Below are 22,833 nucleotides of genomic sequence, written 5' to 3'. Positions count from 1 at the left end.
ACCAAGAGTATGCTGAAAATTGTGATTTGTTTGCCCTGCTGATGCAGACACCAAGAAAAAGCCCCTTGCAAGCCAGTTCCAGCCTTTATGCCACAGACTGGCCATCATCAGTCCTTAGCATGACTGCGAGTGGATCGCTTTGTCTCTGTCAAGGGGGAGCACCGGCATTCATTCTGGAGACGAGGCTGAGGGCTGTGGTGGAGCAGCACAGACCGCCTGGTTTAAAATGGCTGACAGAGGTGTCCCAGAGCCACCTGACAGCCCCATCAGTCAGGCCCTGGACTAGCTTCAGAAAGATTTCAGGGCACGTTATAAGGTAAACCTAGCATCATTTTCAGTTTGTTTTAAATGCTGTACTGTGAGCTGTGGGGATCTTAAGAGGCGGTTGAAGCGCAGCACCAAAGGCTCCAGTGTGGGGCATGGCAAATGACCAAAAGTGGGGATGTTTTCAGCTGTTTGAAACTCACTCGTGTGTCAGTGTCCAAAGCCCCCTCAATGCCTTATGCACTTTCCAGATTTTGCCCTCTGGGCCTCTTTTGGGGTGTTCTGCAAAGTGCTTTCCAATCTGAACAAGCTTCAGTTTGCTTCCATTCTTTAGGCTTCTTAAAGAGTCCAAGCAAAACCAAATGTAGTGAGCAGCTTCCTGCTGTAAGTTCATTAACGTTCAGGCACATAACAACATTCCCATTAGATCCCTTCTTTGAAATAGAGTCAAACTGATGACCGTTTTGCCATTTTTGTGCATTATTATGTAGTAACTTGTGTGTTTAGCGGGGGTAAATGCCCTCCTTGTCAATTTCAAGGAAGTGACTGTTGATGTGAGCTGGCAGAAAAGAAAACATTTCCAAAACTGTTTTAATTTTGGGGTTCCTGTATATGTGTATCAATTTAGAGAACTGATACTTGGCATTTTTCAAAACCTGACTCTTTATATGTGTAACTGAGACACCCTTAGTATTTGAACAGCTCTGGAAATGAAAAGATAGGTGGTTAGGTTTGGTTTGGTTTTGTTTCCTCTCCTGTTCCTGTAACTGATCACCTGAAATTCCTACCCCTCTCCTGAGCCAGTAACCTTGTCTTGTGAAGTAGAGCTTGTACCCGCCCTGCCCTTCTCAGAGCTTACAGACCAATGCTGGAGGTGGCAACCACCACTCCTTACTCCTCACATCACCAGTTTCTCTTGCTCCTCTTCTACTTTTCGCCACTCCTTCATGGAGGCAGAGCTAACTCACTGCTTCTTGTAGCTCGTTGCTTCCCTTGGAGGCCTGGAACTGAAAACAAAACATTTAGTCTACAGGTTGTTGCTTGGATTTCTGATCTGATGAAACCTTGCTCCAAATTCTCCCTGGAGGAAATGAAGCAGGAAATGGCATTTTCTCCATTTCCTTTACTCAGTGTCACCCTGTGCATCTCGAGATGATACTATGCTTGAGAAACAGGGGAAATTTTTTCACCCCCCAGGTTTTTCTCCTGACAAATGTACGCTCTGTCAATCCTTCCATTTATTTTCCTTGAAAGTGTGAATTATGACAATGTTCAGGTGTTTTATCTAAGCATATTACAGACATTGGATGTACGGACATCAATTTATTGCACTTTTCTTCCACAGTATTGATTAATAGGAAACTATCTCCATTGCGTAGCCCTAGGTTCTGGAAAAGGATATTTTTTTCCTAGGAATCATCCACTCAAACTATAAATGTACAGATATGCTATCATGGCACATCTTATGCAAAGATGATGGGAAGGAGGAAATTCTTGCTACTTAAAACCTTCCTGTGTTTTTTGCATATCTTCTTGAGTTGGATCTCAAAGATGGAAACCAATCAGTCCCTCAGTGGTATAATTTTAAACCATATAGTGAAATATGCTTTAAACAAGTAAAAAGTAGTAATAATTTCATCCTGAAATTAAAATCTCCATGGGAGTTTGTCTTCCGTGGCCCTGTTTATACATCTTTTTTGTCTCTTGTGCTGTTCCATGTCCGAAACAATGCATGGTGCCCAAGGAGATTGTGGTTCGAAGAGAACAAGCAAAAACTGGAAGTCTCTGAAGTGGAAGAAGAGCTGGGGTGAAGCAGTCCTTGAAGAAACTGAAGGGACCATTGGGTCATTTCCTTCAGTCCCAAAATATCTCCTTAGTGGTTCACCACCAACAGATGGGAAGACATTGTGTGGCAGATCCTCTAGTCACTGTGCCAGAGTAAAGAAAGTGAAAATCATGTCTAGCACACCTTGTGTTATTAAAAGCCTAGTCTGTCTTTCATGGTAGAGCAAGCCCTGTGTGCATCTCAAAGCTGAGGGTTTGGCTTGTGTCAGGACTTGAAGCTTATCAGCTCACCAGCTTGGTTGTATCAGGAGGCAGGAAAGCTTGTTGCAGTGTTGAAGGATGAACAGTAAATCAGGATGTAAAAGAAAGAAAAGAACCTCATCCCACAAACAGGTGACTGTGAGAGTCCAAAGCCCTTCTGTGACTGGAGCAAATGCTGATACTTCTCATGGGATGCTGCAGCTGGGCCTTCTCACAGGACTCAATAACTCTGCAACTTCCTCTCATGGCTGAGTGCAAGCAAGTAAGAAATCTACCTTTTCTGTCAATCAGAGCTTCCCCAAGTAACAGCAGAAGGATGGAATTGGTAGGATTCTTGGCAGTTTTGCTGCTGCCCATAAGATAACTGATTATCATTAATGAGTCCTATTGATTTCACTGTGTGGCTTCTTGGGAACAGGAGAAGCCTGTCTGCAGACTCAGAAACACAGCGTGGCACTGGGTCATATTTGGAAAGTTATCTGTGCAATCACAAAGGCTGGATTTTTATTTTTTTGGCTGCTGCTGTTTTGTTTCATTCAAATTAAAGGCCAGATTCTGCAGAAGCGGATGATTTCAAGAGCCACATCCTTCCCCAGGCTCATCAGGAAATCATTCCACTTACCACTGGTGAGTAGGTGAGTGGGTTTCTTGAGCCCTCACAGAAGCTGTATTCTCAGGTTCACGAAAAGGAGTTGTAATGTGACAAGCATCTCTTGGGGATCTTTGGGCTTGATGCTTTCAAGACAGCCTGGTTTTTGTTTGTTTTGGTATTGGATAGCTTTGGCTGCTGCATTGCTCCACCCACCCAGTGTGCTCTTTGCCCTGCCGTCTTAGTAGCGATCCTTGTTATAAGGTATGGAAATGCAATCTCCAGAGTCAAAGCCTGAACTGAAGGCCAGTGTGTGTGGAAGGATTCCCCCTTTACCTAGACATTATGTCTCCAGCTTATCCTCCCTCCGCCCCCCTAGCCCTGGCAAGGAATGCCAGCAAAACCAAGTGTTGTTTGTTTGTATTTTGCTATGAAAGTGAAAATAGGAAAGTTACTGTGCTTGCTTTTTTATTTTTTTTTTTTTTTTAACAAAACAGATATTTCCCAACAATTTTCCTCTCTTGGTTGAAAGCCCGTAATTTCTGTCAAAACACCCATCATGCAGTCAACTCTTTAGCTGTACTCAGGCCACCAGTGGCATCCTGTTGCCTGTACTGAGATTTGAGTCCACAGAGGGGTTTCAGCTCCCAGAGTAACTCAGGGGTGAGGAAAGCAAGATCTTGGGATTAACTTCATCCTCTCCCCACAAGTTGTTGTCTTAAATTGTAAAAAACAAATAAGGAAAACTAACTCCCCTTGCAGATAGTCCTGTTTAAAACTAGACAGTGCTTTTCCCTACACTCCTTGTTTCAGTGTTGTGAATGGCAGTGTCTCCAGACAAGAGTGACTGCAGCCCAGTGACATTTATCCTCTGTTAATCAGTTACTTGGCACAGGCTTCTACGTTTCAGCCTGCACTTCTTGGGATCACACTGGATTTTTGACCTGTGAGAACTCTGCTTTGAAGGGACAGCTTGATCCTTAAGCCCATTAGCCAGATGCCAGCCCTGGCTGAGGTGATGACGAGTACCTCTGGGCACAGTCTGGTGCTAGTTCTGCACTGCCAGACATGTCCTTCCATGGGGCAAAACCCCACAGCTCTGAGGAGGGTGGGCTCCCCCTCAAAGATATCTCCCCTGGTTCCCAGCCTTATGCACAATCCCTTTCCTGTTAGTGTGGAAGGGAGGGGAGGGGTTTAACTCCTCAGCAGCTGGAGTTCTGGTACCATGTAGGGGCACGGTGCCATGCCTGCTGGCATACTGACTTGATCCGGTGTGGCAAGTCCCCTTTACCTAGGTTCCTGAAGGAACCCGTGGCCATGGCAAATGCTTGGAAAACTTCCCACATGATTTGCAGAGCTGCCCTCGGAGTGAGGCCATCTTAGTCTGTTTAAAAGTAAAAAAAAAAAAAAAAGTATAAAATGGAAACATTCCTTCTCTCCCCTATCTCCTTATCTCACATTTAAAAGTAAAGGAAGTAGAATGCTTTAAAGTAGCTTTGTTTCTATGGATTAAATGAATTGAAATACAGCTTCTTCTCCCCTTGATTTTCTGCCCTTCTCCAGGTAAAGAGCTGGTGCATTGAAATATTGACTATCATTAGTCTGAGATTTGGATTTTTTTCATCTCCTGATAAAGCACAGTTCTTTTTTCAGTTACCATCAACCCTCTATCATAGCTGCTCCTGTGTAACATTTCCCCTTTGATATGACAATGACTTTGTACAGGGGAAGGACCTTTACCGGAAGAAGAATTGTTTCAAGAATTGATGAAGGGTGAAAAGAAATTGGCAGCATATCATTTAAAAGAAAGAAAAGGAAAGGAAGGAGAGGAAAGACATCACATCTTGGCAAAGCGAGAAAGGGGGAGGGAGACAGCTCTGTGAAGGCAGGGGAGAGCATTGCTAACAGGCCAGCTTAAAGCCCTCCTAACAATGTGCAGTTGCTCTCCCCAGCTCTTCCATTGATTTCCTCCTGCCCTCCACAGGCCTGGCTGCAGTTAAACCTTGTGTCCTCCAAGTGATGCTGAACCGAATCAGATTTTGCTTTTAGTTGTTCGATCAAATTTTCCTTCCTTGAGCTCAGAAGGCGCACTTGGGACTTCATAGTAATTGCCTCCCCACGCTGAACTGCTGATACCTTTATTGGATTGGCGTAGGGTTTCAGAGGACTGTGTTTAACATGCAGTGAGCCGCAGCAATGCAAACAGCTCCGGTGTTTAAACAAGCATCCATTAGGCCAGGAAACAAGACGGTGCCAGCCCATTTGGTGCTCTTTAATGCTGGCAGCTTAAGGGGAGCGGTGCAGCAGGGCTTGCCGGGGGGAAGGGAGTGGGCAGGATGGAGGAGACACAAATGCAGTGTCAGGAAAACAAGCAGAGCATCTCTGTAGGTTTGTGAGAAATGAGCCAGGCGGGAGGGGGGAGCTTGCGACTGGGGACATGTGCAAAGCTCATTAATATCTCATTATGTTCGAATTGCAGTCTCCCAGCAGACTGGCATTAACGTGTGATGTGCTGGAGGAAGGGGCTACAGGAGAGCAGCAGGGATGTTTTAAGCTAGCTTTTTTTTTTAATTCCTTTTTTTTTTTTTCCTTTACATTGAAGAAGTGGAAAAAATAGTGTGTGCAGGGCAAAGTGCCAGCAAACTATGATGTTTTGTGCCGTGGCCCAATACAGTACACTTCATCAGACAAGAACAGTGCTCAGTTGGGCTTATCATAGTAACTGCTAGGATCTTTCAGTATTTCTAGTAAACCTCCTTTATTTATAGGAGCGCTTAAGTCAGCTGTAAAATTTGGCTCAGTGTGAAACCTCCAACATTCAGGATCTCAGCCCAGGATTAATTCCCCCCACCTCCAACAGGACAGATTGGGAAGTGTGCGGGGTACTTTGACATTTTGCTCCCTTTGGTATATTTGTAGTTAGGATGATGCCTGAAAGACTTTTTCACCATGCTCCTATACCGAAATAGCTTTTGTTTTATCCTTAACTGGAGCATTGCAGTCATTAGCTTATCAGCTGATAAGCTGCAGTCATTAGCTTATCAGCTGACATCAGTGCCTGTACTGGCTTCTGCAGGACCACATACATTTTTCTGATTAAATCTTGGCTGCCATGTTACTGTGAAAATACCCACTAGTTTTAGGGCCAGTTCTTCCTTGACTTTCTATACCTGAACATACAAATCCTCTTAGAAAATAAGAGGCAACTCCCAACAATGGCTTATCCAAGAAAGAGCAATCAAGGACTTGTAGCAGGCTCTCCTTCCTGTGCTCCTAGTTGCTGGGTTCTGTGATTTATCTTCGTCAACTTTAATGGAGAACTGAGTCACAAGAAGGACACAGAATGTACTTCTTTTTGCACTCTGCAGCACTGGACTTCCCTTCAGAAGTGTTTTACTGACATGTAAACCTGTAGGTTTTGCTTTTCAGTAGGTACCTAGTCATGCTACTATTCCATATAAAAATCATTTTAATAGGTGCTGTATTTGAGGAGACCTTTATTGCCAAACTAAGAAAATCATTATTTTGCAACTCCTTTTGTGCTACAAGAGAAAAACAACGGTTAAATTGGCTCCAACTCTTACGAAATGCTTGCAAGGCCATAGATCTTGGTTCAGACTCCGTATTATGTTTGAACGTTATTGCCCAGGCTATTTGTTATATGTTTATCTTTCCTAGTAAACTTTCTTTTGCTTTTATGGAACAATATTGGAGCCCTCCAGTGGCCAAACTAATCATTCTGAGGAATGGAGTTCACGTTCTGCCAAGGAGGTTGATTTTTTTTTTTCCCTTCCCTATTAAAAAAATTAATTTGGTGATCTTTTTATATTCAGAATTTATGTGGGGCTTTATTTGAGTCATAGCATCATATGAGAAAAGTAAGGAAGTCTAGTAAAAAGAATAAATAGTCTCTTTACATGTCTGGGATCTCCATATATTTATTCTTCCATGTTTTCAAGAATTTAATGAGTTGTTTAAATAAATTCGGTTAGATTACATTTTCTGAGAGGATGACGTGGCTGGTCTGTTCTGTAACAAAGCCTAATTTTTGTACATGACATTGTCATTCCTCTCAGGGGCCTCAGCAGGTTAGAGTCATAGAAGCATAGAATGGTTTGGGTTGGAAGGAACCTTTAAAGGTCATCTAGTTGAACCCTCCTGCAATGAGCAGGTCTTCCACTAGATCAGGTTGCCCAGATCCACACCCAGCCTGGCCTTGAATGTGCCCAGGGATGACACACCCACCACCTCTCTGGGCAACCTGCTCCAGTATTTTACCACCCTCATTGTAAAGAATTTGTTCCTCACATCCAGCCTGAATCACGCCTCTTTTAGTTCAAAACCATTACCCCTTGGGCTATTGCAACAGACCCTACTAAAAAGTGTCTCCCCATCTTTCTTATAGGCCCCTTTTAAGAAGTGAAAGGCCACAATAAGGTCTCCCTGGAGCCTTCTCTTCTCCAGGCTGAACAACCTAAACTCTCTCAGCCTTTCCTCATAGGAGAGACACTCCATCCCTCTGATTATTTTTGTGGTCTCTGGACCCTCTCCAACAGGTCCATATCTCTCCTGCTCCCTTGTCTGCTGTTTCCACTGGTATCTTTCACATTCCATGGCCTTTCACTATGATACCAACTCTGTGTATGGAATAATATCTTTTATTTATATTGTATGCTCTGGATATTAGTAAGAAGAGTTTTCCATATAAAGAGTGTTGAGATCCTCTTGAGTAACAGCTAAAATTGCTTACTTAACCCTTCTCATGTTTGGTGTGACAGTTATCACAGTTCTTCCTTTTAGATACCAAACTGCAATAATAGTCTTTAGGAACCAGAAATCAGATAGGTAGGTCATAGTTGTGTCGTGGAGCTGGGGTTTTTGGGAAGAGGTAGGGGATGACCAGGGGAAGAGGAGAAAGTATGGTCATTTGTTTATCTTTAAATAGGATGACAGCAGTCTGGCATTCAGTCCACGTTCAAAAAGCAGTTAAGCAAGTACTTGAGGTTGTTATTCCTGCACGAACTCCCCTTTATTTAGGGATCACCGGAAATGAGTTTGTACCACTTTGTGTTGTACAGCTGCAGCTTTTATAAAATCATGTACTATCCTCAGAATATTTCCTGAAGAAATAGTACACTGAAAAACTGGTAAAGGGAGGGTTCTGTTTGTTTTATTTTAGTAAAAAGCTTCTAAGTGGCTTTTTTTCTGCAGGCATTGTGGGTATAAGAGCAATTGTACTGGGTCCTCTCTGCAACAGAAGCCAGTAAGCAGAGTGTAAGAAACAGCAGGCACAGTCAGCGTTCCCTGGCATATCTTCCCATTTTCCAGCCATCACAGATCTAAGAACCACTTGCTGAACCTGTCTGTAAGCAGTTTGCTTTTGCAGCCCCCTGCATACATGGAGAAGTTTTCTTCTTGTTCTTGAAGGGTGAGGTGAAAGTGAGGAAAGCTGAGAAACAGCTGCAGCAGAAACTTCTTGGGGGCAAGTTATGCAAATTCCTCTCAGCAGCAGTAGCTGGAATTCCTGGATCAACCCTAGGCTGTTTCCTTTCATGTTTTTTAAGGCTTGTTGAAGGAGATAGATGTCCGGCTCCAAATGACTTTCTGAGGAAACTGCTAATGAGGTCAGTTTTTCTCTTGGCTTTTTCCAAGACCTGTTTTCCAAACACTAGCAGCACTCAGATAGATGGGAGAATATGAATATGCACTGAGGGTGGAAGCAAGAAGAGGCCTTGTAACTGTCAGAAGGAAAGCTAAATGCTCTAGAGCCACTTTGCCTTGTGCAGCCCCATAACTTCTGTGTGAGGCTGTGAGATCTGACCTACGAAAATATGGGAAATCATTACAGGAGAGGAAAAAAGATGGGATTATGCAAGGGGGGAGCATCCCCATCTGCCTGATGCACATTTCATCCTCAGCTCCCACTCCAAAGCTTCCCATCACTGCCTAGAGCTGCTGCCGCTGTTGCTAGCTTGCCACTTGTCACAGCCACCTCTGATGGCTGTTGCCACCCAGATGAGAGCTTCAGGGCCCTGGCAGAGCTATGGGAAGTGCAAGAGGCAGGGACCAGTTGTAGCTTTTAGCCCCTCAAGTGCAGAGCATAAGAGCAGCTTTATATCCCCAGGGACTCTTGCCTGCTTGTGTTTACTAAGTGATGCTGGAGCATAAGCTGGGAATGCCAGGGCACACAAGCTGCCTGCAGCCCTGCTGTGCTGAGGCTGAGAGGCAAATCTGTATGGTCTGTGGCTTAGTCTGAATCCTTGTGGTCTGAACCTCTGCTGACAGTGGTTGTGTGGAGAGACGGCATTTCCAAGAAGGGCGCTGTGCCCTGCTGTGTTCCCCCCACAGCTCCCTAGGGAGCCCTTCTCCAAGCATTCATTTAGTAGCTTGCTGTCTGGTAACATTTCCAGGCCCTCTATGGCAGGATCAGCTTTGGGTAGTTTGTGCTGCTGAGCAGAGACACAGGGAACACCTGAGGGGGAGAAAATGTCTGCTCTAGTTTCAGGGATTGCAGTCCTTTCTCATTAGCAGGAAGAGGAAAAGGCTGCCACTAATTTACTGATGAGTCAGGAAAATACTCAAAGTTTGCAGTTGAATGCTTCTAGTATGACTATTGTGGGTCTGAATTTGGGGTTTGTCAATGCCAGGCAGCTTTGGGTTTGGGGGGGGGGGGAGAGGGAAAGGAAGAAAAAAGTAGTGACTTCTGTCCCCAGCCATATTGAGACCATGGTCTCCTGCTAATCCTACAGCCATCAGGACCTACAGCATCCAAGGTTGGTTCTTGGCCTCATGTCTTCCACCTGGCATTGAAAAGAGTCAGACTAGGGCAGCTGTGCATTTTAAAGCTGGGCCCTTAATGTAATTCTGAAATATGCTAATTGCCAGGCTTTTGTTTTCATTTGACAGTTTTGAGAAGCTTAGAAGAAAGGAGGAAAAATAAAGGAGTATTGTAAATAGCCCTAGGAAAAACCTCAGCCTGCTGCCTATGTAATTCCCTTTAAAAAAACTTTCATACTGGGGGAAGCTTTATCACAGCAGATTTGCACACAATCCTGTATGCCTGAGATCTACACAATTTTCCATCATTTCTTAAGCATGCTTGCTCATTGTTAAAGCTGTTACTAAGGTTACTACAACTGTTCTTTAAGAAGGGAGAAGTGCTTGCTTACGCCAAAGCTTGTCTGTATTTCCCTGCTATCTGTGCATCTAATTAAAATTCTTAATTTTTTTCTACTCTAGGGGCTTTGCAGAGACCATCATGGTTCTAACAGTACTATTTATCTGGAATTTAAACTCACAGCCCCTCCTGCTATACCTCTTCCCTTATCCTTGCCTCTTTTAAATAATCCAGAAGTGATTAAGCATTTAAGTTACTAAGCAAGCACTTGGAGCTGCACAACCTTCTTCCCCTCGGCGCTACAAGAAAGTAAGACTTTCCAAGAGCAAATATAATATCATAACTGTAGGCCAAACTTTAGGAAGATTTAAAGCTTTTTTCTTACAGTTGAGCAGGACAACTGAAGCCTGTGGAAACGAAACTGGAGGAAAGACCCAACCCACGCAGACAGAAATCTTTATTAAATACAGATGTCAACAGCAGTAGCATGTAATTAGTGCCCTAATTGTGATTGGGCAAATAATGTTGGTAGCTTGGGGAGGATCCAGATGCAGGCATCTGACTGTGGCTGCCTCTCACTGAGCTAGTTACCAAGGCTCCTTTTAATGTCAGTGAAAAGAAAGAGACACTTTTAGAGCATGAGTTGTCTCAGCTTGGTATAGGGGATATGAATTACATCCTTACGAGTCAATTCATTCCAGTCTTTCTTGTCTGCAATATTCTTATGGTGCCTATAGGAGTTTCCAGGCTTTCTGTCCTTTTCATAGCTTGTTTTCCCCCCTTTCTTTTTCTTGAATTGGAAAAGAAACAGAAGCAAAAGCAGCTATTCATCTTGAGAAGATGTATTTTGTATACCTATTTGCTGGCCACAAGATTTGGGAGACCTGAGTTCAGTTCTGATACTGCCCCTGACCTTATATACAGCTTTAGGTAAGCTTCCTGCCCTGCCCTCTTAAGTGAAATTCAGAGGTTTAATATATGTTTGCATCTGAATGTCAGACACCATTTAAGTGCTAAGTGATGGTTTGGGGGGAGGTGTTGACATAACTGTAGTTTTTTTCCTTTTTAGATTCAGCCCACCTCTGTTTTTCTCTGAGACAAAAATCCACATAATTCTGGTAGCAATCCAGGAGTAGTTTATCTCCAGACTAACAGATTAGAAGTGCATTAGTATTAGGTGGCTCACCACTCCTAGAACAAGAGAAAAAGGTGGGAATGAGAAGTCTTCTGAGAAGGAAAATAAGATTAGTGGAAGCCCATTATATGAATGCACAGCTGACTTATGGTGCATTTCTATGGCTTATCTAACAGCAAATTATGATACCTCCAAGGGGTTTAGGAAAGAACTGTAGTATTCTCAATGACTCAGTCTTACCTACAGCATCTAAGAGCAGCAAATGCTTTCTTGTCTTCTTGTGTTTATTTGACACTGTTAAAGGCACAAACTCTCAGTGGTGAATGGGACTTGAAGTGTAAATTTAATTTGTATTAGCTGCTAATATATGCTTAGTATGTATGGATTGCAGAGATAAAAGCCCTTGTGAGTATCATGGGCAACAACTACATGTGCATGTGTGTGGAAAATGCAAGTAACTTTTATTTTTTTTTTCCCCAGAAAAAGGAAAAAGTTAAAAACTGTGCAGAATGAGCATGTACAGGCACATGTAGCATTATGAGTTGTAGTTCCTTCCCTTGGAGGGTTATTTTCAAAATGCACAAACAGGTAAAAGTGCCTGGTAGTATAGTGGTGTGCAGCCACAACTAAGTGGGAATTTGACCTGTTTGGCAGAGCACTGACCACCTTTCTCCTGGCCTTCTTTTTGCTTTATATGAAGACATCTGGAAGCCTTACACACCTTTGGGATTTTGGCAGACTTCATGCCGTTACTACAATGAGTTCAATCCCTCAGTGGCTAGCAGCTTGTGGAACTTGCCTTCAGACAGCCTGCTGCCAGGATACTGTGTTGCTTTAGACAGGCTCTGAGCAGAAAGGAGCACCTTTATAAACAGATGGCTTAAGAAGGCAGATGTGATTCCCCCCTAACAGTAGCTAAGGCTTTACCGAAAGCATCCAATGATAAGATATTCTGGTGATAAGGTATCTGCCCAAGGCAGTTTTAGAAGGAGGGCAGAGCAGGCAAGCAGGGCACATGTATTCAAAAGACTCCGGTTACTGCTGAGGTGTGCCCTTTCCTGCCTGTCAGTGTTGCTCATTTAGATTGAACATGGGCATCTTTTTTTCTTGGTGCCACTCAGACATCAACAAAAGGAAGGCTCTAGGCCAGATGGTTTTACAGTAACTGCTGGCATTTGCTCCTAGCAACCATCTTTCATGGGTGCATTGCAGCCCGTTCCCCAGCACTGGATGTATACTGCACCCATGCCCATGTTAGGCGTCATTATCACATGACAAGCAAATATGCAGGCACGAAACTCAGAGCAAACAATATGTGCTGCTTGGGTAGGTTGTCCATGGCTGCTGTCTTTCCTGGGTGCTCCAGCTATGTGAAGGGAGTGAAGAGATTCACTAGATTGCAACAAAGTGCGTCATTTTTAGGATCTGTCCTTTGGGGAAGCATGAAGCCAGTGCACCTGTGCAAATTATATGAATATGCATAATACTCTGTGTATGTGTATTCAGACTATATACAAGGGAGGAATAGATTTATCCTGGATTGGAGTCAGCTGCTGTACATGAAGTAAGGAAGGTAAGACCTGAGCAAAGGTCTTAGTCTGATATTGTTGTTTGTTGCATAAACCATTCTTTGTAATTTAGGTTGCTTAGGGTACTCCCGGTGAAGCCTGTGCTTAATATTGTGCTGAATCACTGCCTTGATTTTTTAGAATCTCTTTTATTTTTTATTTACACTTCATCAGTAGACTTAAATAGTATGGTTGCAGTTCACCCCACACAGCAAGTCAGCCTTGGGAGTCTGTAACTCTGATAACTGCTGGGATCTGGGTGACCAAACATGTACTTTTCCATTAGGTGTTGTTGCGTGCCTTTGTGGGACCCAAGGTCAGCTTGTGGTGAAAGTATTGAAGCAGCAAAGAAATTTGTATGGTTTGCTTGGCCATACTTAGGGCAAAACTGTCATTCAGTGCTGTCTGGCCTTTAGCCTGTGCCAAATAGCTCTCAAACTGTGCTCAGAATAATTCAGAACATGTCTGGGGCATCCTGTATAATCCTTTGACTGCTTGAGCCTTCACAGAGCCTGCACAGATCCTGCACATCTACTAATTTTTTTACAGTACTGGCTATAATTTGTATTGAAAGCAAAAAGGAATGTAAAAAAGAGTTGTTCCATCCAACTTAGTGCCCATCTCTGAAGAAATTTAGGTACAGAAGAAGTGATCTTATCAGTGGACCCCTAACTCCTAGTGAGCTTGCCAGGATCTAAGGGCTTCAGCATCTCTCATGACTGGAGTCTGAGTTTTGTACAGGAGTCTTACAAAACTGCTGCTGCATGTCTTCTTTTAAATAGATATGCAAAGGGAAGGCAAACAAGCAGTTCTACCACTGCTGCTCTTTCCTAGAGATGTATCAAGCTGATTCTGCTGAGTAGGGAACAGTTTAGATGAAGGAAAAATCCAGATCCATTTTGGATATTTCTGACATTTTCCCTGTTTTAGAATTTTCAGTTAGTTGTTTGTTGGGTTTTTTTTATGATCTATAGCCTAACACAACTCTAGTTTCAAACTCATCTGTCCCATGGTTGCTTCCTCTCCCTCAGCCCCTTCCCCAAAAGACATGGCTCAGGAACATAATGAGAGTTAGGACTTTGAAAAAATGTGAGTACTAATTCATTAGCATGCAAAAGATTAATTTCCTTCCCTCTTCCCTCTTATGCTTGGGACTCCTTTGCAATGCCTACTGCACTGTTAATGGTTTAACTTGTACTTACATAACCTCACTCCATCAGAAGTATGTATCCTTGCAAAGAAATCTTCAGGTCACGCGGGTCCTCAGATAAGCTGCACAGGCAGGCGCAGGTGGGGAAAAGGAGGCTATGGAGACAAGCTCTGGGACAAAGCCACCATCTTATTTGCAGCACAGTGTAACTTGTCCTGTGATTGATTCATAGGATTTTTCTCTTTTTTTTTTTTTTTTTTTGTGTGTGCTGGTTGTGGAAATCTGTTAATTCTGATCTTTAAATTATTTTCAAATGGAAGCTTCATTTATGATGATGTTACCCAAAGAGGGTGACTAAAATGTGTATGCTTGAACAGGTACAGTGTACAGGCCATCTGGCTCTCATTTTCTTCCTTTTCTGATTGTATCAAACACTTTGCATGTAGAAGAAGAAAAGCATGACCTTGAACTTAGTTGTGTGGGAGAATCCCAGAAATTACCCCACGTTGATTTGTGGAACTGGAAGATGCTACTTCGTGCAATTGTGGAATAAATAGCCATGTTGACATGAGGTGGTGTTTGTCAGATCACATCAGTGAAATGAATGGGAGACAGCCATACTGTTTCTGAATTCAGCCTTCTGACAGCTTGCTGTTGGATTCTAGAGATCGTACATCAGACAGGCTTTGGTAATAATAGAGGCTGAATAGAAGCTTGTAGCCCATGGAAACCAACAGTGTCATCGGAGGAGTACTATTGTGCCTCCACCATCCCTTGTCTCTTCTGGTTCCTTCCTTGGAGTTTCTCTAAGAACATTCTGAAGAATGTGTGTAGGTAGTTTGCTTCTCTAAGCATAGGAAGGGCTTTATCTTCACAGCAGTTAGACAAAATTTTAGTCATTTGGTTCGGAAGCCATAAACATAGCTCATAGCCTCTGCTTTCCTTCATCATTAAGGCACTGGTAGGATGTGTCGGAGAGCTGCTGCTTCTTTTCAGAGCACAAGAACACTTTTCTGTCCCAGACATCCTTTTACTGGGCAGGCAGGGTGCCACCAGCACACCTTACTAGCTTGTTATGACTTGTGCCCATCCAAGGGCAAGATTTTACTCAGGAGACTGTTTCTAGTGTCACGTAATACAATTTGAAGAGCTCGTAAGTAGTGAATGAGTAGCTATAGTGCATATGCAGAAATGCTGGATACAGAATCATAGAATCAACTAGGTCAGAAAAGACATTTAAAATCATCAAGTCCAGCCATTACCCCAGGACTGCCAAGTTCATCACTAAACGATGTCACTAAGGACCTTGTCTACACATTATGTTGCTTTGCCGCTTCTTAGTTTGAAACACAGGAAGTTTCTGCGTTTCTTTTCTACCCTGATCCAGGAGTCCTTCAGGAGGTACAGCTGTAATAATCTACAGTGTCTGCTTTTTATCATTAGCTTCTCTCCTGTCCAGATACAAAGCAGACTGGCAGTGTTTTCAAAGAGTGAAGATTTATCAACACAACTCCCAGAGAAGTCAATTAGAGGCTGCCTGACTAAATCTTCGTAACACACTGAAAATGTAGCTCCTGCCATCTGCAAGACCAGTCGCAGGGAAGAGGACAGCTCTGCTGTTTGGTATGGGAGACAGCTTTCAGGCTCTCAGCACCTTCATTAAAACTTTTCCACGGACAGAGGAATGCTGGCACCCCCCAGCTGATGAGGTTACTGGTTTCCCAGTATTTACCCTATTGGGCTAAAGTGGAATTAAATTGGATGGGCCTGAAGAGGAGGAAGCCATGTAGATCATACACTTGGTCAGGAAGGCTGTCTGACAATGATGACAGCCTTTCATCCATGAAATAATTTGTGTTCCAAAGTCCAGTTAAACTTGCCAATAATTTTGGGTTGAGAAAATTAATTGCATCCATTGCCTGTGTTTTACTCAACAGCTTCCCCAGGGATCCCTGCATGCCAAATCTCCTCAGAAACATGTCATTTAGTGTCTTTGCATTCAAATTTGAGTTGTGTGGAAGGAGGGACAGAAATCATGAACGAAAAATATTTCAAAGGAAAACTGGAATTGATACGGTATATAATCAAATATATATAATATATAGGACAAGGGGGAACGGCTTTAAGCTGAAAGAGGGTAGGTTTAAGTTAGATATTAGGAAGAAATTCACTGGAACAGGTTGTCCAGAGAAGTTACAGTTGCCCCATTCCTGGAAGTGATGGTTCTGTGGTTCTATGATACATACACATGCTTCCAAAGATCACATTTTTATTCCTCAGCCTGTTCTAGACACACACAATTTGAGCAGCATAGTTGATATTTTTGTATATATATATTTTTCTTCTGTAAATGTTGTGTTTTTTCACTACTGCATCCCTCAAAAACTAGACATTTTCCACAGTGTTCATTTGTACAGCAGAAAAAGTCTTTCTGGCAGCAATGCAGTGGGGTGCTTTAAAACACTCAATAAACATCAGTAGAGAAGATATACATGTTTATTTTTTTATTATGATGAAATTAAATACACACAGAGAACTGAAAGTTCTCTTACCACACAACCTGAGCAATGCATATTACAGTTCTTTAGTCTGTGATGAAAATACATGTGGTGAGGCAGAGTTGAGCCATGGGAGAATCGTAGAATCCCAGACTGCTTTGGGTTAGAAGGGACCTTAAAGCTCATGCAGTTCCAGCCCCCTGCCATGGGCAGAGACACCTTCCACTAGACCAGGTTGCTCCAAGCCCTGTCCAACTTGGCCTTGGACACTGCCAGGGATGAGGCAGCCACAGCTTCTCTGGGCAAGGAAGCTACTTCTCTTTCTCTCTTCATCTCTACAGAACTGTGTCTCCTTCCCTTCTCTCGCTCATCCCTCTCTCAAAGCTCTGATGAAAGCTTATACCAGTTCTTGCTTTCCTCGAGCTCTTTTAACACACATCAGCCTCCCTGCCTGCCTGACTGAGGGCAGTTACAGTCATGGCGTTTGCCTGGTTTGACTTCGCCTCTTTCAGGTTTAACTGGTGCCATGAGCATCTTCGTGTCATAATGGGAGTTGGTTTGTTCTTCTGATGACTGTTTGCAAAACCCAAGGCAATGACAGAGTCCCCAGCAGCTCTTAACAGCCTGGGTCACAGGTGAAAGTTTGACCTCTTTCATGAGGCAGAGGTTACTCTGTAAGCCTGCAGAGTTGAGCAGGTTGCTAGCTGTCTGTAGCTGTCTTTGCTCCCAACTTCAAACAGATTTCACAATGTGAGCTGCCTGAGTATTTGAAACGTTTCCCCAGCCAACAAGAACTGGGCTGGCAGACCCCGCATGGAAGAGCACAGCATGTGCTTCAAGTGAGCAATTGCGATCCAAAATCAATTTGCTACATCAGACTTTATCCTGTGAGTTAGCAGGTGTCGACGCAGTACCTTCAGCAGTCTGAGGGAATTCGAGTAGTAGGGGAGTGGTTTGATGCATGAAATACCTTTATTTGCTGAAAGCAGTGGTGTGTAACCCACCTCTGCTTTGCTTGGCCACTTGTCTTGAGTTCAGTTCCGGCTCTGCTTGTGAAAGGCTATCCCGCATTCCCCAGCTGCAGCAAGTGGCATTAAGAGGCCACTGTGGAGTTGATGGACTTCAGACACTAGTCAGAAGATGTGGTTGTACCTCAGGCAGTGGTGCCCTTGGGCCAGTGGTGACTTTTCAATGGCAGTCTCAGTAGCAGTACAGCAAGAAAGGATATGCAAGAAATGAGGAATCCTTTCAAGTGTTGAAATGGAATTGCTGGCATGCAAATGGCAATATTGATTATTCCTTATTGATCGCATGATAGGTGGTTATGGTCATTACATCTTTGCTTAGAAGAGCTGTCACGTCAAATCTAGTTGCTTGGTGTCACTTCACAGCAATCCCAGGGACTTGCTATGTTGTTGGTAGGATTTGAGTGCAGTACAGGAAGTTTAGGAGCAAACTTGACCTGGTTTTCAGAGTGCAGGCTGGAGATGGCTGAATAGGCATGGTGGGTGGCAGAGCTCATGGTGAGCAATCCCTGTCCGAGGTCAGGGGTCAAGATCTGCCTGGAGACGTTCCAGGAGAAGAAGGAAGAAGAAAGTTGGGGAAAGCTCAGGAACACGTGGAGGAAGAGGTGCTAAGCCACTGACGGGAGGGAGAAGTCCTGAAGGAAGGGCCAAGGCCGAATCATTGCCACAGAAGGGAACTGAAGCCCAGTTGAGCATGGATGTCTGGTGGGCCAGACCATGATTCAACATGAGGAATGGAAAAGATAAATGTTTATTTTTAACAGAAAGAGTCACAGAAGTGCAGTGTGGAGAATGTGATAACCCTTGTTCTCTGTAAACATGCATATTCTCTGGGGAAGATGGACTTCAGGCTTTAGCTGGTTTCTCTGCTTTCCCACAGGCGGTAAAGATAACTACAGAGCAAGGTGCATCCCAGCACAGCTGGGGAGTAAGCATGCCAGATCTCTTCAAGTTGTTGCCCTTGCCTGATATTGAAGTGTCTGGAGCTGCCTTAAGAGGAGTCAGCAGCAACATGTCTGTTCTGTAGCTGGTGCACTGAAAGCACCAGCTAAAAGTGACACCAGCCTCCTTGTCTGTAGGCTCACAGATCAATCTGCCTACTGTGTTAGACCCTGCAAAGCATGCTCAGCCCCCACAGGCAAAAAGAGGATTTAGCCTCTCATCTTCTCCACCCCACTGTTTTTATGTTTTAAAGAGCAGTGAAGGGCTGAGGCTCTGGCACAGCCCTGGTCACTGTCGGTGGATGACTGGAACAGCCATCCACTGAAGGCAGCACGATGGTGGAGGATGGGCCAGTGAGTGGCTCAGCTGTTGCTATAACAACAGCACCTTTCAAAACATGAATTGCTGCTGGTGGGATGAAGCAGAGCAGCTTCTCCCCGCAGATGAAAGCCCCACCAACAGCCTCAATGCTCTCCTGTTTATGTATTGGCTCTGTCACGGCGTGTCTGAGTAGCTCCACTGGAAATCCCGGGACAGGTCTGATTAAACCAGCCTTGTCTGCATGTCGGTGTGCACAGCCTCTGTGCCCCCTGCCTCTTGCCCAGTCAAGTCATTTAAAAAGTCACCCCACCAAAGTTTGACCTTTTCTTGCTCTGCAGCTGGAGTTTCCTCAAAGGCATATAAAGGATAATGAGTCCTGCTTTGCTCTCTTCTGCTCTGGGATAGAAACCTGCTGTGAAATGCAGATTCATCAGCCAAATATTTTGTGTGAATAAAGCTAAGGCCCTAAGGAGCTGGCACGAGTTTTATTGTATTCTAATATTTTTGGTTTATTTTCATATTTTCCTTTTATTTTCATATTTTTCTTTTTATTTTATGAACCAATAGTTTTCTGCACCTAGACATAAATCTCTACACTGCTGTGAGTATCTCCATGATGCATACTGTAAATCACATGCACAAGCTATATACTACTCCTTAGAAGGAGAGGGGGGATACTTTCCAGAGAATATTTTACTTCAGGCATTGTTTTTACAGAGGGAAGAGGAATAGGGAATTCCTGGGGTTTTAGTCTTAAACACTGTGGAGTCCGGGTAGTGGTAAACTGTTTACCAATATATGGTTACGGTATAATATTCAAGCCATCCAGTAGTTTAAATGGTGATTGAGAATCACAGGATCATAGAATAGCTTGGGTTGGAAGGGACCTAAAAGCTCATCTAGTTCCAACCCCCTGCCATGGGAAGAGACACCTTCCACTACAGAAGGGTGCACCAAACCCTATCCAATCTGGCCTTGAAGACTACCCGGGATGGGGCAGCCACAGCTTCTCTGAGTAACCTGTGCCAGTGCCTCATCACCCCCATAGCGAAGAGCTTCTTCCTAATATCTAAATCTCCCCTTGGACAGTTTAAAGCCATTCCCCCTTTTCTTATGCCTAAAAGCCCTTGTATAAAGTCCCTCTCCAGATTCCTTGTAGCCCCATTAGACTCTGGAAGGTGCTCTAAGGTCTACCCAGAGCCTTCTCTTCTCTAGGTTGAATAAGCTCAGTTCCCTCAGCCTGTCTTCCTAGGAGAGGTGCTTTCAATATATAAAACTGAACATTTGCATTGAAATAATTCGCTAAGAATATTGCTGTGTTGTACCCCAAAAAGATGAGATGCATCTGTTGTTATGGCTCCCAACACACCTCACTCCACTCCCAAAATGCCGGAGACAAGGTACTTCCCTTCCTGCAAAGGCTCTTAACCCCCCAAATCCTAAAAGCTGTGCTTGAGGAGAATATTGTGCAGCTACAGGCTTAGAATAGGCTTCATTTTGTTTTCATTTGCAACAAGGCACAATTTCTGTACATTTGATCTTTGATGGAAAATAGTTTCTATGTTAAAGCTGCTTTCTGTTGTAAGGCATGATAAACACAATTATTAGTATTTATATACTGGGCCTCCTTTTACTTTTCGCTAAAGTCACTGTATATTTGTACAGGGGGACATCTAAGTTTCAGCACATGATGAAATTTTGGGAGCTGATATTTTTAGGTCTGGTTATTTGCCACTGAATAGTTTTGATTCTTTTGGTAAACATTCATGTACAAATAAGGTGATGGATCCAGGATAAATTAGGAAATGGTATGAAACCTGAAAGTGTGAAATGATGTGAAAGTGTGTCACTCTAACCAATATTCTGTAAGGTTCACTTTCAAACTGTTGTGAAATGCATGGAGTCAGTTATCTTGTTTTTTTCAGGAGATAATTGTTCTCCATAATCCCTGACTTGTCATTATGATGATTTTTTTTTCCCATCACTACCTTATATGAACTTTATTTTATGACTAGAAGCTGTTACCACGTCCTTTGGCATGACTGTTCTTACTTTAGTCCAGCATTTGGCCAGCTCAGGGCAAAGGGCCATCACAAGTTTTGGACATTTCTTTGACCTGTTTTTGCGTGTACATACCCACTGAATTTGGTATTGAGTCAGGTCATGTTCAATGACTGTTTTGCTGGTGTGGAAGGCAAAGACTTTGTATTGAGAGAGCTTACAGCTGAAATGGACAATTTCAGCTCTAAATTGTGTCAGTGGCCCATCAGGGGCCACATTTATATATGCTATTTTAAGCCATTATATCAACTATGTTACTGACCACCTGCATTTGAGGCCAGATTGTGCTTGCTCTCCTCTTCCTCTGAAAAAAGGAATCTCAGAAGTGACCGTGCTATAGTACTTGTGAAGCGGGGCCATTGCCACATCAGTATTTTCCTTTTCTTGTCTCTGGGGTCTGAATCAGGGCTATATAAAGATCAGTGAAACAAGCCCAGTGGCTCAGCTGTAGTCTTCTGCCACACACCAGTTACACCGGTCAAAAGCAGCAGGGAGCTGTAATGCCATATGTTGGTTTTCAGCCTAACATGGGTATTTAAGGAAAGGAAGCGGTAGAGGTGAGAGCCATATCATAAACCTCCTTGTGGGATCTGATTTTTCTCCTTCACACTAGCCTGGGTGTTGACTTACCTTCAGTATTGCTGTTAACTGGTGCAGATGAGGAAATTACCACCGCTGGGCAAGCATCTTGCTAGAGCTTGCTACTGTTGTGTCACAGAGATATGAAAAGGTGATGCCTATGTTGTAGGGCTCCATGCAGCCTGGTGTGCTCCTGCAGACCATGGTTGATTAACTTGACTGTGATGGGCACACTGGTGTGCATGCTCCTGCCTGCGTCTGCCACCACGTGCAGGACCCCATCCCTGAGCATCTGTGAAGCTCATGTGGGCAAGAGCTGCTGTGCTTGGGTGAACAGAGAGAAGAGTGGGAGCCAGTGATGGGGAATCCACACACACAGTGGGGAGGTCCAAAACAGCCTTCCTGATCTCTGTCTCAGAGCAGGTGTGCTCCCCATCACAGCCCATGCCATAGGGAGAGTGAAACCATTGGCGTTGCTGTTTCCCAGAAACCAGGGGTTGGAAAAAACGCAGAGAAAGGACAGTTCCTGTGGAGCTATGCAGGCATCTTGCACTGGAGGAGCAGTGGTCTGCATGACAGAGGCTGTGGTCACAGAGAAGCTGGTCTCTGTGCTGCGGCACCGCGGAAGCCAAGAAGAGAAGGAATTTCAGCCTGGTGGAGGCTTGGCATTCATTAGCTTTGTGCAGGGGAGACAGGCAGCAAAGTCTTGGGCATGTGTGACATTAGGGACCCACTGGTGACTTAGCTACGTGTTAATCATTCTCCCACATAAAGAAGCTCTTTTGCTCCAGTTCAAATCAAGGAGTTGATGATCTGTTTAAGGACTCAGAGACTTGCCTTTCTGCCTTGTTATAAAGGTCACATCTCTGCAGAGGACTAGCATAGTTTAGTGTCCCACACATGTTTAGCTGGGACTGTAGCAACATATGCAGTGGCCATGTCCTTTTGCATTGCATGCTGAAGAGACCATGCTGGCCTGAAGGGCAAGAGAAGGGCACAGCCTTCTTGGAACCGCTCCCTCTAACCTAAGGATGAGATATGGATTTGCTTGCCTGTCTTACACATGGGATGAAAGGGGAGGTAGCTCTCTGGGATGGGAGAAATAAATGGGAGCTGGATTGTGGGAAGAAAGAAGGTTGAGGACCTTTAGGTTAGGGAAGGGGTGGGAGCTGCATGTCTGAGACTTTCATACAGTAAAAATACTTTAAAAATTGATAAAATCTTTCAGTATTTTGTCTTCTATTGTCCTGCTATCAAGGACGCAAGTGTGTCCTGAAGGCGTTTGCTACAGCTGTGACCTCTTTGCTTCCTCCCCTCCCCGCTATTGTTTTTTGCCTTCACCGAATAGGGATGCTTTTTTTAGCCTGGTACATAAGTGGAGGACTTAACGTTTGGTGTGATAGGAGAGCACTGGAGGTTGTACAGTACTTTGCTATGCTGCTTCTAACCTGACTGAAAGCTTTTATTAATACACTATCTTTTAAATAACAGTCCTGTATTCTAGTTTAATTGCTTTCCTGGAGGCTTGTCTTGCTATC

The 22,833-nt window shown here is 43.8% G+C and overlaps 1 protein-coding gene across 4 annotated transcripts in view; it reads left to right on the top strand.

The window, feature by feature from the left end:
• The window catches only part of MAML3 (mastermind like transcriptional coactivator 3), a 278,034-nt gene that overhangs the window by 163,614 nt on the left and 91,587 nt on the right, over window positions 1–22,833 (top strand). The window contains exon 1 of one of the 4 annotated variants that reach the window (XM_057419017.1): window positions 2,723–2,945. The exons of the other annotated variants lie outside the window; for them this stretch is intronic. The gene's annotated coding sequence lies outside the window, so the exon portion shown is untranslated. Of the gene's footprint in view, window positions 1–2,722; window positions 2,946–22,833 lie in introns of those variants that run through there. 4 annotated transcript variants of the gene reach the window in all.

The sequence above is a fragment of the Pezoporus wallicus genome, unplaced genomic scaffold, assembly GCF_028554395.1.
Source record: "Pezoporus wallicus isolate ANWC-B61680 ecotype Strahan unplaced genomic scaffold, APGP_CSIRO_Pwel_v1 contig_6597, whole genome shotgun sequence".
NCBI lineage: Eukaryota > Metazoa > Chordata > Aves > Psittaciformes > Psittacidae > Pezoporus > Pezoporus wallicus.
The sequence above is the reverse complement of the archived record's forward strand: the minus strand, read 5'-3'. Positions and strand labels throughout refer to the sequence as shown.